The 7,522-nt window shown below is 45.3% G+C and overlaps 1 pseudogene; it reads right to left on the reverse strand.

Annotated features, from left to right (window-relative positions):
• Positions 1–1,612: 1,612 nt before the first annotated feature.
• LOC110595335 overlaps positions 1,613–7,522 on the reverse strand; it is an 8,826-nt pseudogene continuing 2,916 nt past the window's right edge.

The following is a 7,522-nucleotide window of genomic DNA, read 5'->3' on the forward strand; positions in this document are numbered from 1 at the left end:
TACTATTCTTGCAGCACTTGGCACAAGCAAGGTGTAGAACTCTGCTAAATAAGCTGGGTGACTAGGACAGGGGCAAGCACCGCATCTCTGAGGCTCAGGCGACCTCAGAAAACAAGGGTCACAGGTGGACCCAGTGGGGTACCTTCTAGGGAAGTCACCTGATGGTTTCTCTCGCACCAGTCTCTCTGACCAGACCCTTGGCCCCACCTTCCCAGGTTAATCAGGAAGCACAGTGACAAGATCCCAACTCCCACTCAGCTTCCCCTCTTGTTTCATAGGGTCAGGTAACCAGTCCTCCCTCTCAGGGCCTTAGGCAACCTGCTCCCTCTCCCTGCATGTCACCCCCAGAGCCAGCTATGTTGAGCCTTTTACACACATCCTTTTCTCTCTCAGGTGTGGCAGTGGCCCTGAGTAGCTGTTCTTATCCTGGCCTCGATGCTGCCTTCCCTGATGACCAAGACTGATTACAAGTTTCAGGGACACCTATGTTAAGGAGTAAGGGTCCCTGCTGGGAGCACTGTAGGCAGTGGGTCTCAGCCCGGGGAACAGACCCAAGCCAATCAACAGGGAGAAGCCCCACCTGAAGGCAGAAACCAGAATGGCCCAGGGTTCCAGAGGTAAAGCTGACCTGGGACACTGGAGCCAGAGAAATAGGTTCTCCCCTCCCCACCAGGCTCATCCTGACCTCAACCCTGAGAACATGGGCTGAGAGAACCAGCATATTCTCAACGTCGAGACTTGATCTAGACAGAGATACTGAGAGGTGTCATGGAAGCAGGTAGCAGCCTTGGGGAGGGCTTCTGGTGACTGATGGGGCTCAGCCTCAGCACCTGAGAGATGCCCTGAGGTGGCCTTGCTGGCCCAAAACTGGTACAGGACGAGAGACCAGCCTAGCACAGGCTGCAAACCATGGCACCAGACTGCAATTTCCAGATAGGCCTTGGGGAGGATGCAGGAGATCACAAGCTCTGACTTGTTTTTTCTGTCTCCCCAGCACCAAGAACACTGGCTGGCAAAAGAAGGGGCCTGGGTAAACTCTGGTAATATGGTTCTGACTACTGGCTCAGTGCATGCATAATGAGGAAATGGGTCAGGGGGACTGACTGCAGGTGCCCATTAAGCATGACACCAGTTGGTATGAGAGTGGGAATGGAGTTTGGCTCACCCAATCTGCTTGCCTAGTAACCACAGAGAGAGACAGAAAGAGAAGACAGAGGCACTTCTGCATAGTTTTGACTTCTGCTGCCCTGTAGTAGATTGATAAGGGTGTCTCATCAGGAACTCGGCCTAAAGGAGAAGGGTAGTTATGGAGAAGATGCTATGGCCTGTCCCAGCTGCAACCTCTGAAAACCCCAGGGGCCTGGCTGGCAGGCAGCAGTACAAGAACTAGGACTTTAAAAAAACAAAAACAAAAAAATCTAGGAGCCACACTAGTGGGCCCAGGGCAGACCAAGCAGCAGATGCCAGGAAAAGCCTGTGGCCACGCATAGCCTGCCCATGGTGGAGCGGGGTGGATGGAACCTGTGCTGGCTCCTGGGCCCACAGTCATGCCAGGGAATGAGCCAGGCCATGCCTGCAGAGAAGCTGCTCCAAGCTGACCCCGAGGAAGGGCTCATGCTTGCTCCAAACAGGACACCTTCAGTGCTGCTTCCCCTGAGGCTGGGGCTCCTTCCAGGATGGGCAGGGGCAAGAACGGAGAAGGAGGAACAGAGAAAGTGCCGCCTCCCACATACTCCCCACAGCCAGTGATGATCACCTGCTGCTTTGGCTTCTTGTACTTGCTGCCCTGGGCCTTTGTGGGCAGAACAGAAGAGAAGTCAGGGGAGTGAGGGGAGATAAAGAGTGGTTTAGGGATACCCAATCCCGCCTACCACTCCCACCATGGAACCTGGGTGGACGTAGGCCCTCCTCCTGGAAGCAGTCCCTGGTCTCTCTCTCCTAGACTGCAGAGCCCCTCTCCAGCCCTCCCTCAGGGCTGTGCACCAAGGGAAGTCCCTTGTGCGAGGCAGCCCATTCCTGGACACATACCTCAATCTGCCACAAGACATCCAGGCCTTCAGTGACCTCTTCAAACACCACGTGCTTGCCATCCAGCCAATCTGTCTTATCACGTCAAGAAGAACTGGGAGCCATTGGTGTCTGGGCTGGAGTTGGCCATGGAAAGCAGGCCTAGGGGAGAGAATGACCATGTCAGCTCACCCAACCCCGGCTTCCAGCCCTTAAAGGATGGCTGTGCAGACTGTTGACAGTCCTTCATCCAAGAAGGCTCAGACTCTGGGATGCACAGACCACATGACTGTTTTTCATTCTATTAAGAGTCAGTGAAATGGGGTGAGCAAGGTTGTTTCAACCATTCTTACTGGTTTGGCATGCCCTTCCTTCTTTCTTTCTTCTTCTTTCTTTCCTTCCTTCCACAAGCACTTATTATTTATTTTGTAACCAGGCCCCTGTTGAGCATTGGGGACACTGGTCTCAGCCCTGCTGTAGTTCACAATTTAGTGGAAAAGAATCACTCAAAAAACATGTGGGTTCATCTCGGGAATGCAAAGTTGGTTTAACATCTGAAAAATAAATAATGTAACATATGATTATAAATAGTATAAAGGACAAAAACCACATGATCATCTCAGAAACAGAAAAAACACAGACAAAATCCAACACCTTTTTATGATAAAAACCCTTTTATCAATAAACTAGGAATGGAAGGGGGCGCTTCCTCAATATGATAAAAAGCATCTACAAAAAGCTAAAAGGTGAAAGATTTTCTCCGTAAGTTCAGGAACAAGACAAGGATATCTGCCCATACCATGTCTATTCGTGTACTAGAGATTGTACCGAGGGCAGCTAGGAAAAAAAATTGAAATGAAAGGTATCCAGTTGAAAAGGAAATGAAAAGCTAGCTCTGTTTGCAGATGACATAATCTTGCATATAGAAAATCCTAAGGAATCCACTAAAAAAACTATTGGGACTAACAAACCGGTTTAGCAAGGTTGTAGGGTACAAGATCAATATATAAAAACCAATTATATTACTATACATTAGCAATGAGTAATCTGAAAACAGAATCAAGAAAACAACTGTACTTTCAACAGCATCAAAAAGAATAAAATACTTGGGAGTGAATTTAAAAGAAATGCAAAACTCATACTTTGAAAAACCACAAAACATTATTGAAATTCAGAACTTAAAGAAGATCTAAATGAAAAGATAGCCTATGTGCATTGATTAAAATATTTAATATTGTAAAGATGGCAATACTTCCAAATTGAGCTACAGATTCAATATAATCTCTATCAAAACCCTAGTTGGCCTTTTTTTGCAGAAATTGACAAGTTTATCCCAAAATATGAAAATGTAAGAGATCCACAATAACCAAAACCATCTTGAAAATAAAAACAAAATTGGAGGGCTAGCATTTCCTGAATTCAAAATTTCCCACAAAGCAATAGAATTCAAGACAGTGGGGTAATAGCATAAGGATAGACATATAAACCAATGGAATAGAATTTCAAGTTTAAGCCGGGCTCGGTGGCTCAGCCTGTAATCCCGTGCCTTTGGGAGGCTGAGGTGAGTGGATTGCCTGAGCCCGCGGGTTCGAGACCCGCTGGGCAGCGAGACCTCATCTCTACAATAAATCAAAAAATCAGCCGGGCATGGTAGCGCATGCCTGTAATTCTGGCTACTTGGAAGACTGAGGCGGAAGAATCGCCGGAGCACAGCAGGTCGAGGTTGCGGTGGCCGGGAGCAGCCACTGCACTCCAGACTGGGCGACCGAGTAAGACTCCAACTCAAAAAAAAAAAAAGAATTTCAAGTCTAGAAATAAACCTTTACTGTTATGGCCAACTGATATTCACCAAGGATATAAAGACAGCTAAACAGGAAAGTAATTGCTTCTTCAACAAATGGTGCTAGGACAACTGGATAGCCACATGCAAGAGTGATGCTGGACTTTCCTCATGCTACATACAAAAATTATCACCAATGAAACAAATAACTAAATGTAAGAACTAAACTATAAAATTCTCAATAGAAAATATAGGAGTAAGTCTTAATAACAACTACTCTAAAAGTCCAAGTGACAAAAGAAAAAAGAGATACATTGGAATTATCAAAATTGAAATCTTTTGTGCTTCAAAGGATACCATCAAAAATGTGAAAAGACAGCTCACACAATGAGAGAAAATACCTGCAAATCATATATCTGAAAAGTGTCCTTATCTAGAATATTCAAAGAATCTTGCTCAGTAATAAAAAGATAATCCAATTTAAAAATGGGTAAAGGATCTGAATAGACATTTTCCCAAAGAAGATATACAAATGGCCTATAAGCACATGAAAAGATACTCAACATCATCAACTATCAGGGAAATGCCAGTCAAAACCACAATGAGATACCACTTCACCTCACCAGGAAGGGTATAATAAAAGAGGCAGATAATCACAAGTGTTGGCGAGGATATAGTATTCTCACACACTGCTGATAGGAATGCAAAATGGTGCAGCCAGTTTGAACAGTCTGGCAGCTCCTCAAAATGTTAAAAATAGAGTTATCATATGACCCAGTAATTCCAATTCTACATTTATACCCAAGAGAAAACATATGTCCACACAAAATGTGTATATCAGTGTACATAGTGGCATTATCATAATAGCCAAAAAGTAGAAACAACCCATCAAATTATAAATGGATAAACAAATTGTGGTACATTCATACAGTGGATATTAATTGGCGATAAAAAGGAATGAAGTACTGCTACATGCTAGCTATATCATGGGTGAACCCTGAAAACATTTTGTTAAGTGAAAGAAGACATTCATAAAAGCCTACATGCTGTATGATTCTATTTTCATTAAATGTCTAGAATGGGCAAACTCCAACAGTAGATTGGGGTTTCCCAAGGCAAGGGGACAACAGGGTGGAGAGAAACTGCTAAGGGTATGGGGCTTCTTTTGGGGGTGATAAAAATGTTCTAAAATTATTTGTGGTGATAGTTCTGTGACTACATTAAAGCCATTAAAATGTGTGCTTTAAATGGGTGACCTGAATATGTAAATTATATCCCGTTAAAGCTGTTAAAAAGGTAATTATGCTGCAAAATAGCAAGCCCAGAGCCAGCTCGGTGGCTCAGCCTGTAATCCCGCGCCTTTAGGAGGCTGAGGTGAGTGGATTGCCTGAGCCTGCGGGTTCGAGACACACCTGGGCAGCGAGACCTCATCTCTACAATAAATCAAAAAATCAGCCAGGTGTGGTAGCGCGTGCCTGTAATTCCAGCTACTTGGAAGGCTGAGGCGGAAAGATCGCCAGAGCCCAGCAGGTCGAGGCTGCGGTGGCCGGGAGCGGCCACTGCACTCTGGTCTGGGCGACAGAGTGAGACTCCAACTCAAAAAAAAAAAAAAAAATAGCAAGCCCAGTGATACAGATATCTGTGCATAGAGTGGGAGCATAAGAGTCACTTAAGAGTGTGTGAAAGAAACAGCAAGACACACACACTCATGTACACACTTACCACAGAAGTCTTTCTGGAGGAGGCAATGTTTAAGTTCAGTCTAAAAGGCTTAGGTTTGGCAGGGGATGAGGTGTAGTGCAAGGAGCTACAACTTGTCTGTGCAATGACCGGCCCACTCTTCATGGCTGGGCCTCTAGACTGGGTGCTCCCTCTGCATGGAAACCGTATTCTAGTCCGCTCCCAGCGTCTGGAGTCAATCAAGTTGCCTGACAGATCAGCTTGTCAATATCTTTTTTTAAATAGTCAAATATTCATTGTGTGTTTACTATGAGCCAGAAAACAATGGTGAATGAGTTCTGCCCTCATGAGGTTGACATTCTAGGAAGGAAAACAATATAAATAAATAAGAATAAATATATAACACAATTTCAGGTAGTAAGTATATGAAGAAAAATGAAGCCAAAAAAGAAGAGTAAGATGACAGGAAAGTCTTTTACAGAGAGAGATCAGGGCAGGCCTCTCGGTGAAGGTGACATGTGTGGCACCTGAAGGAAGTGAGGAGTGAACCAACTGGACAGTGGAGGAAGAACACTCCAGAGAGGAAACAGCATTTGCAAAGGCCCTGGGGCAGAAATGAGCTCAGTGTGTCTGAGGAAAAGGCTGCTGTGTGGTGCAGAGAACAAGGGCAGTATGTCATATGAGCACAGAGAGATGCCAGGACCCAGGCCGGGTTGGCCCTGCAGGACCAGGTCCCACACACAATGCGGCCACAGGAGGATGATGTGATTGGATTTATGTTTAAAAAGGCTGGCTCTGACTACCAGGCAGAGATTATGAGGCAGAAGGGGCCAAGCTGGAAGCAAGGGGACTTGGTGGTAGTGGGGGAAGGTTGAAGAACAGTTGGGCCAGGAGATGACTCGAGAATAGGTGGATGTGTTGGATGGATGATGCAGGAGAGGAGTCCAGGATGATGCCTACGCTTCTGACCAAGCAGCTACGCAGCTGGTGGTGTCGTTTACTGCAACAGGGAAAAGGAAGAAGAGAATAAGCAAAAGGCCAAGAGTTGTTTTGGACATGTGAGGTTTGAGGTGCTCGCGGGATATCCAGCAAAAACGACAGGCAGTTGGTTGGACAGGAATCTGGAACTCAGGGAACCATCAGCATGGAGATGTCAATGTGGTTACAAGCTTAACTTAGAGATACTGCTGAAACCCTGAGACTGGATGTTGATTGCCTTGGGGCAGTGGTTCTCAATGGGATCATACTGCCCCCTAGGGTGTACTGGATGCCTCAGCATACATTTTTTGGTGGTAATAGTGGGTGCTATGGGCATTAGTGGGAAGGAACCAGGGAATCTGGATGTCCTGCAATGTCCTACCAAATGGAGAATTATTCTAAGTCCTCTTGGACTTTCAAAAACCCTGACAAACATTCATGTAGATGAGAAAAATCTGTTTATAATGATCTGAGCCTAGATTCAAACTCCATTTTCCACATAAATCTAACTGTTTTTCGTGCTGAATTTTTCTAGAAACAGACCCATCATGTAAACCGAGAGAACATTTTTTTCTTTTTATTCAGAATTACTATTTCAGAACATCACGTTACTGTGATTCTGCCAACAAATAGGTCTGTATCACTCCACATTGCTAACTGCTGCTCCAGGCAGAGGTGCACATTTAAATATTTTATGTAAATATTTATGTAGTTGGAGTCAAGCATTTAAATGCGGAAATGCATAGTTATTATACATTATTTCCTTTACATTACAGTTATGGCATAATACTTTTCTTTTTTTGAGTTGGAGACTCACTCTGTCGCCCAGGCTGGAGTGCAGTGTTCACAGTCACCACAGCCTTGACGTGCTGGGCTCAGGTGATCCTTATGCCTCAGCCTTCCAAGTAGCTGGAACTATAGGCATGCACCACCACACCTGGTTAACTTTCTGATTTATTGTAAAGATGACATCTCACCAAGTTGCCTGGGCTGGTCTCGAACCCCTGGGCTCAAGCAATCCTCTCACCTCAGCCTCTCAAAGTGCAGGGAATATAGGTGTGAGCCACCACACCCAGC

The sequence above is a fragment of the Carlito syrichta genome, unplaced genomic scaffold, assembly GCF_000164805.1.
Source record: "Carlito syrichta isolate Samal-C Ts95f unplaced genomic scaffold, Tarsius_syrichta-2.0.1 Scaffold289848, whole genome shotgun sequence".
In the NCBI taxonomy this organism is placed as follows: domain Eukaryota; kingdom Metazoa; phylum Chordata; class Mammalia; order Primates; family Tarsiidae; genus Carlito; species Carlito syrichta.